Here is a 7758-nt window from a genome sequence, read left to right on the forward strand (position 1 = left end):
TTTTTATTTGGCTAGGGAGAGAATGGAGTACATAAGCTTGTGGACTCAATGGTATAGCAAGTCCTCCAAGTTCATATACCAGTGATTGGATTTCTGTCCAGAGTGTTTTAATTTTTGGGCAATGACAGATTCCATGCAGAAAATTATTTTTTTGTTGAGAACATCTGGGCACGCCTGCAGTCTAGTTGGGCTCCTGGGATGCGGGGGTATGTTGAAACCATATATCGCTCCATGTATGATTTTAACCCTTTCCAATCCAATTTGTATCCTGGTTTTCCTAGGGGCTTACTCTTTCTCTGCTGTTATACAACTGCGTTTTCTGTTGGCTAAAGCCAGTACTGCATGATGGGACACGTTGGATAGGCTCCGACAGCAGAGAGGCTGGCAATATACAGTAAGAGAACCCCGGCGGATGTCTTCCAACATCGGAGCTGTACAGCCTTAAATCGTAATGTCTTCAGACGTCAGACAGTGGATTGGAAAGGATTAATATAGGTTTCCCTTCATCTCTCATTAGTTAAAGCCTTTCGTACGGTGTGGATTTTAAGCGCTGTTGAAAGTGTTGCAGAAATTCTGCAGTGTTTCCGCTCCGTGTGAACGTACCCATGTAGCTGTTTGACAAATAGTTAAATCCCACATGTGGTTTCACAGTGAGTTACCTAGTTTGTAACTTTTTTTTATTGTTTACAGTTTTAATACACTTAAAAAAAATCACTTTGAAAAGCCGTGCTCCATCGCACTAAACCTGCATGTGATATTGTCGGCAAAGTTATTGACAGTGAAAACTTGACAATGCCAGAAGATAATGTATGTTAGAAAGTTCCATAACTTTTCATTATACAATTCTCAAGCTTTATATACATCTGAAAACAAGAGACGATTAGCCCATGGACGGAAAGCAATGGTGAGCCTGAATGTCATCTGAAATAGTAAGGATCTCAGTACTGGAACTAGCACCGGCTAGTCAGTGTGATCGTCTTCCCCATAACTACATGGGCTACGGCTGTGAGACTCAGGTAATCAAAAAAGACAGACAGAAGATGGACTCCTTAAAGTTGTGTTGTTGGAGGAGACCGTTGTGCATCCCGTGGACCCCGAGAATTACCAACAAAGTCCTGGACCACATCAAGCCAAAGACCTCACTAGAAGCCAAAATCACCAAGCAGAAACTATCCTTCTTCACACGATCCAACGATTTTTATGAACGATAATCGTTCAGTTATAATAAAACGCCATAATACCGTATATAGGGTCACGAGTTCCTAAGCTGCCCCTTCTGTCAGCCAAAGAGCGCTCCATTCGTGGCATGTGTCATTCTCTGGCCTTTTGTCAGCCTCCCTCTGCTGCCTGAAGGTTGAGCGCGCACATGCCCGCAGTTTTCAGGGTAGGTTTATGTACCATATGGGGTATGTTTCCACGTGGCAGAAATGCTGCGGATCATCCACCAGTAAGCTGTAATTGATGAACTTTGTTTTTACAGGTCACTGGTTAGATTACATAAAAGAATCAGAATCAAAATCATAAGACAAAAATAAATGTTTTGTATCACTGTGGCTTTAAAAGTCCAGTCTATCAAAGTAATGCATTATTTACCCCACTCGGTGAACATTGTCCAGAAAAAAAAAATTAAGAACACCAGAAATGAAGTGATCAAAAAGTCACATGTATTTCAAAATGGTACTATCGCAACCTACAGGACGTCCCGCAAGAAATGAGCCCTTGCACAACTATGTGGACAGAAAAATTAAAACGTAACTGCGCACAGAAGATGGCGGCAGAAAATAATTTTTTAAAAAATGTCTGAAAAAAAATAATAGTACAAGAAAAGAAAAACTATATAGGTTTGGTATTGTAGTAATCGTACTGACCCATAGAATGAAGTTATCTCACTTTTGTTGCAGTTTGTGCGCCGTAGAAGCAAGATGCACCAAAAGATGGCAGAATTTTTTTTCATTTTACTCCACTTGAAACTTCTTAAAAGTTTTTCAGTACATTATATGGTACATTCAATAGTACCTTTGAAAAATACAACTTGTCCCGCAAAAAACAAGCCCTCATACAGTTAGATTAATGGATAAATAAAGAATTTACGTTTTTTTAAATGAAAAAAATGCTTGGTCACTAAGGGGTTAAATAAGGGGTTACTATGAATGGCGGCAGACGCCCAGGGTGATCTCTGCCGCGCTCCTTCTCTAATCAGTAAGTGATCCTCGCACCTTTGTAAAAACACAGGAGTGATTATCGCTGGGATGACTGTTGGGTGCTGAAGCAGATTCTTTCATTATGCCTGTTCCCCAGTATTTGCTTGGGGCACACTCCAGAGAGAGCTCCGTCACACTTCCCAGGTTGAAATTGTACAGCTTTATCAGAATAGCTCTCCAGTCGTCTTTCTCTCCTTCGAGTACACAGCAGGACTCATGATCAGCTGCTTTTCCTAGTGCCTAATAGCCTCAAAAGACGTACATGTGGCGGTTATATAATAGAGGTTATACCAAGTTTTTTAAAATAATTTTTAGTATCTATTGTCTATACGTCGACCCTGGAGACTGAGATGGTCAGTTGCGGTTGGACACACCTTTTGCACAGAGAACTTTCTTATTAAGGACCCAATCTATACACCCTTAGGGCGCATTCAGACGACCGTATATCGGCTGGGTTTTCACGCCCAGCCGATATAGTCGCTCTCTGCAGGGGGAGGAAGCTGGAAGAGCCGGGAGCAGTGTACTGAGTGTACTGAGCTCAGGGGCGGAGCTACGTCCGGGAACTTAGCTCCGCCCCACCCCTCCCATTGCAAATAGTGGCGAGGGGTGGAGAGGGGGCGGGAGCTCAGTACACTGCTCCCGGCTCTTCCAGCTTCCTCCCCCTGCAGAGACGGATGACGTATATTGGCTGGGCGTGAAAACCCAGCGAATATACGATCGTCTGAATGCATCCTTAGGCCAAGCCCACACAGGATATAGTCCATACATGTTTTATTCTTATTCGGGTTGCTCCACCTTCTTCTCGTCATACTATCTATAAGTCTTTTTTCAGCCTTACATACTATATTACTATTAGGTTACTGGTTATAACCGGTTATCTGTAAATTGAAATGTGATGTTACGGAGGGTCCTAGCATGTATAAAAGTACATAATAGTACCTTCTCTGCCTTTTAAAAGACAGATACTCTGACAAATACGAAAAAATGACCCTACCAACTAGGAAATATTTGACTCTAGGATTTGTAGCGCATTATGTTACAAAAACTTTCTGACAATGAGGGTGATGAATGAGTGGAACAGGTTGCCACAGGAGGTGGTGATTTCTCCTTCAATGGAAGTCTTCAAACAGAGGCTGGACAAGCATCTGTCTGGGATGATTTAGCAAATCCTGCATTGAGCAGGGGGTTGGACCCATTAACCCTGTAGATCCCTTCCAACTGTACCATTACATGATTCTATGTTGACACCCACTGTCATAAGGCATTCTGGTCTTGAATTTCAGTTGTAAGAAAAGCTCTTAAACTTAATTTGATTTTGTTTTTGATATTACTTACTGGGCATCATCGTGGCTTAGTGGTTAGCAGCGGTACCTTGGAGCATGGAGGTCTTGGGTTCAAATCAAGAGCATCATCTGCATGGAGTTTGTATGTTCTCCTACACACCAATGGAAAATAATATGAGACGGCGCTCAACCCACTGTAATGAAATGCCACTGCAATAAATGAATGGGACTTACCTGGCGTAGGCGGGTGGGTCTCGTGAGGGACCCCCCACCTAACACCTCCACATCCCAGTAAACGTTGTATATATCCAATTCCTGGAAGACTTCAATCCAAATTTTCTAAGACTTCTCTCTCCAGTCCGGAAAACAAGGAAAACGGTGCAAAGAGCCAGCAAGGATCTGTCGCACCCCTAGGATAGGGATGCGACTCCGTATAAACGAATATAAAGAAAAAAGCCAAAAAAGGATCCAGCGCTCCAAAGCAGATCTCTTTAGCCCAGTAAATACAAGGCCCTTTAAACTTCAAAACATATGGATACTTTTATTGAGAATATGTCCGACGCGTTTTGTCGCATAACAGCGACTTTTTCAAGTTGAAAAAGTCGCTGTTATGCGACAAAACGCGTTGGATTTTTTCTTTATATTCTCCTACACACCAAAGCATACTGATAGGTGACTAGATTGCTAGCCCTTGTGTGAACAGGGTTCAGTTTATGCAATCTTTGTACAGTACTGTGGAATGGACGGGAGTGGAAGTGTGGAAGGGAGTGGACAAAAATATGGAAACACCGTACAAAATACATGGGATTTTAATCATTAGGATTGAGCTTCCCTTTTGATCCCTGCTTGGATGAGAGTTTTCCGGCCAAATTTGTGTTTACTTCACCTCTTTCCCTGCTCTGAGTGGTATCTGGTAACAGCAGCTGAGTGGCTCAACCCCTGACCAATGGAACCTTGTTGTTTGGGCAGATGATGCCCAGCATCATCTGTGTCATATTACCTCCATTTAACTTACATGGGATTATAAATCATATTTCAACAAGACATGTAGAGATCGATTTTAAGGCATGCATTTCGTACGGTGTTTCCATATTTTTGTCCACCCCCTGTAAATGTACTTTATGAATGAATAAATAAATTCATATTCTCAGAGTATATTTGTAACAGAATCATGAATATATAACATTTCGAAATACTGTAGTTTTCATATTAGCCTCTAGATGTCAGCACAATACACATACACTCTGAAGAATCAGTTCACGCCTGCGATGTGGGTTCAGTTTTCCTGCACTCTTATGATAATAATGAAGTCTATTCGGTTTCTGTTTGGCTGCCTGACATTTTACAAGATGAAATAACACTTCATGCAGCGCTATTTGTTCTTGTATTCTAACGCAAATCAGCAACTGAGGCGCCAAACAGAAGCGCCCACACTGATGTGAACACGCTGTAACTAGTCATGATAGTGGGGATTACTGCAACGTCAAGACTGAGCAGTATTAACTTATTCCAAACATGTAGTCAGGTGCCTTTTCAATGAGTTTCAAACAAATGCGTCTTAATGTCGCTAAGGGTAGCTTTACACGGAACGACTATCATCCAAATAATTGCTGAAAAGAGTCATTTTGTGCAAACATGGCCATCAACAGGGTGCTGAGCAATAATTCGCTGGTTGATTAAAATCCGCCTGGTGTAAGGGCTCCTTCGCACAAGCATATTCACAATTGCTCGAACTTTAGGGAAATTTTTTGCACTATCAACGAGGCTTTTTTGCACGCTTGTCGGGGTATTTTACTGTACTTTTTCTGCCCGTGGGGGACACAAATTTAAGTGGCTCATTCGTCTAAGGAGTTCCAGATGTGTTCTTTCTCCCGCGGAATTATGCAGTATTTCACGCATCTCATTGTATATTGTGCGTATATTTGAACCCCCCCCCCCCCCATAGACTTCTATGAGGATTTTTGGTGCGCAAATGTGCACAAAAGTAGAGCACGTTGCGGGGGGGGGGGGGGGGGGTTGTGCGCGCAAAATACATAAATGTTAACAAACCCATTGAATTCAATGGGTTCTATTCTCTGTGTATTGCGCACAAAATTTTGCCCGTGTGAAGGAGCCCTAAAGCTGAAGTTACTCATATTTGAATGGTTTTTGAACACATTTGCATGCAGATACCACTACGAAAATATCTTGGTAAACAACTAATGAACAATAAGAGCTCTGTGTAAAAGCTGTCATATGTGCACTTCAGCTACTGTTCTGGGCGACTTTCTGAAAGTTAGTTGCTCAGTTAAAGGTATCCTAAGGGCTCCGTCATCGGGCGTATTTGTAATTTCAATGAGGTCGTTCACATTTCCGTTTTTCGTACGTGCCTCTCGCACGCGCAAAAAAACCTGCAGCATGCTCTACTCATAGATTAAGCTACTCCTGTTTACACTGAGCGAGGAGCCGTTTAGCAGTCCTTCTATTTTAATAAGCTGAAACGGAACAACTAGCGACAACTGGGTTCGAATTCATGTGAGATTTGTGCATCTTGCAACACACAAATCCCGTGCAATTTTCTTGGCCATGTGAAAGTAGTCTTAGTGTATACTAAGATCTAAGATGCATTCTTTGTCAAGTAAAATCCTGCCTCTAGATGGAGTTGTTGTTTTGCTGCAAAACTCGGCATTCAGTTATATCTCAGTCAGATATGTAAATAATTAGAGTTGTGGGGTGATTAGATGAACAGTCTTGCCCCCTGAAGCCATAAAAGTGGTTCCACCCTTGGCCTATAAAAAGGCTCCCAGAGGCTACTTGCGTGTAGTGGACCTCTTTTCTCACTTGTGTACAGATTGTTGACCACTAGACGCCTCTACGATGTAATCTTAAGAGATTTCAACACAAGGGGTGATGAATTAGAGTTCTGACATGATTAGATAAGGGGTTTCCACCTCAGGCCCTAAAAGTGGTTCCATCCGGTTAACAGAGTTTGAGAGGGGGTGCATTATTGGGAAGTGAGAAGCTGGAGGGTCCTATTGACCAATTGCCTGCCACATGCACCGCGTTTTTATCCAACTGTTAGGAGGTATTGGGACCAGTGGATGCATGAAGACACGCACACAAGGTGACTGGGCGCAGGATGTCTCTCGATAGACCATCAGTAGAGAGGATCATCTGATCATCCGACAAGTATGAGCAGCTCCAACTGTTTCGTTGTTCACTGTCCACAGACAGGTGACACCATCTTTATTCATACTACAGTCAGTCACCCCTAGTAGTGGTACGAGGGACAATGACAGCTCAGCAATATGTTCAGGGCATCCTGCAGCCACATGTGTTCTTCTCATGGTGGCTTCCAAGAGGTATTTTTCAGCAGGATAATGCTCGGCCGCACACACAAGGAGGTCACAGGAATGTCTCCACAACAGTGCCACACTTCTGTGGCTGCCCAGTCGCCATATTTATCACCAATAGAACATGTATGGGACCATCTGGGATGCCAACTTTGACAGCCTAACACATCTTGTATGCAAGCTAGAGGTGGTACAACAAGGTAATAGAGGCCCCATGCCCACCCATAATACATCTTGTATCCAAGCTAGAGGTGGTACAGCAGGGTACTAGAGTCTCCATGCCCGCTCGTATCACATCTTGTATCCAAACCAGAGGTGGCCCAACAGGGTAGTAGAGCCTCCATTCCAGCCCGTATCACATCTCGTATTCAAGTTAAAGGTGGCCCAACAGGGTAGTAAAGCCTCCTTGCCCGCCTGTATCACATCTTGTATCCAAGCTAGAAGCAGTACAACAGGGTACTAGATCCTCCATGCCCGCCTGTTTTACATCCTACATCCAAGCTAGAGACTGTATAGCAGGGTACTAGAGCATCCTTGCCCCCCCGCCCCGTATCACATCTTGTACCCAAGCTAGAGGTGGTACAACATGATACTAGAGCCTCCCTTCAAGGGTTTCGTTTTCTGCAATGAATTTTCCTTTTGCTCTGATATTATAATCACTTACTTATATCAACGTTACAATCGCACAGAGAAAGTTTATTCAATTCTGACAACTTCTTCTAGGGAAGGTATTTTTCTTTTTGCTATGATTGTAACTAATGGGAGGCAATATGATCAGTCAGTCACTGAATCCTCCAATTATTAAAAAAGTCCAATTATTAAAAACTCATAACTGTTAATATGTAATGATTCCTCGCAAGTACCCGCTCATGAGCTTTTGCACAGGAGCGAGTATCGTTTCTTCACAGCGGGGCGGCTGCAGGAGATTTCTCTCCTCGCTCT

The sequence above is a fragment of the Eleutherodactylus coqui genome, chromosome 6 (genome assembly GCF_035609145.1).
Source record: "Eleutherodactylus coqui strain aEleCoq1 chromosome 6, aEleCoq1.hap1, whole genome shotgun sequence".
NCBI classification, from domain to species: domain Eukaryota; kingdom Metazoa; phylum Chordata; class Amphibia; order Anura; family Eleutherodactylidae; genus Eleutherodactylus; species Eleutherodactylus coqui.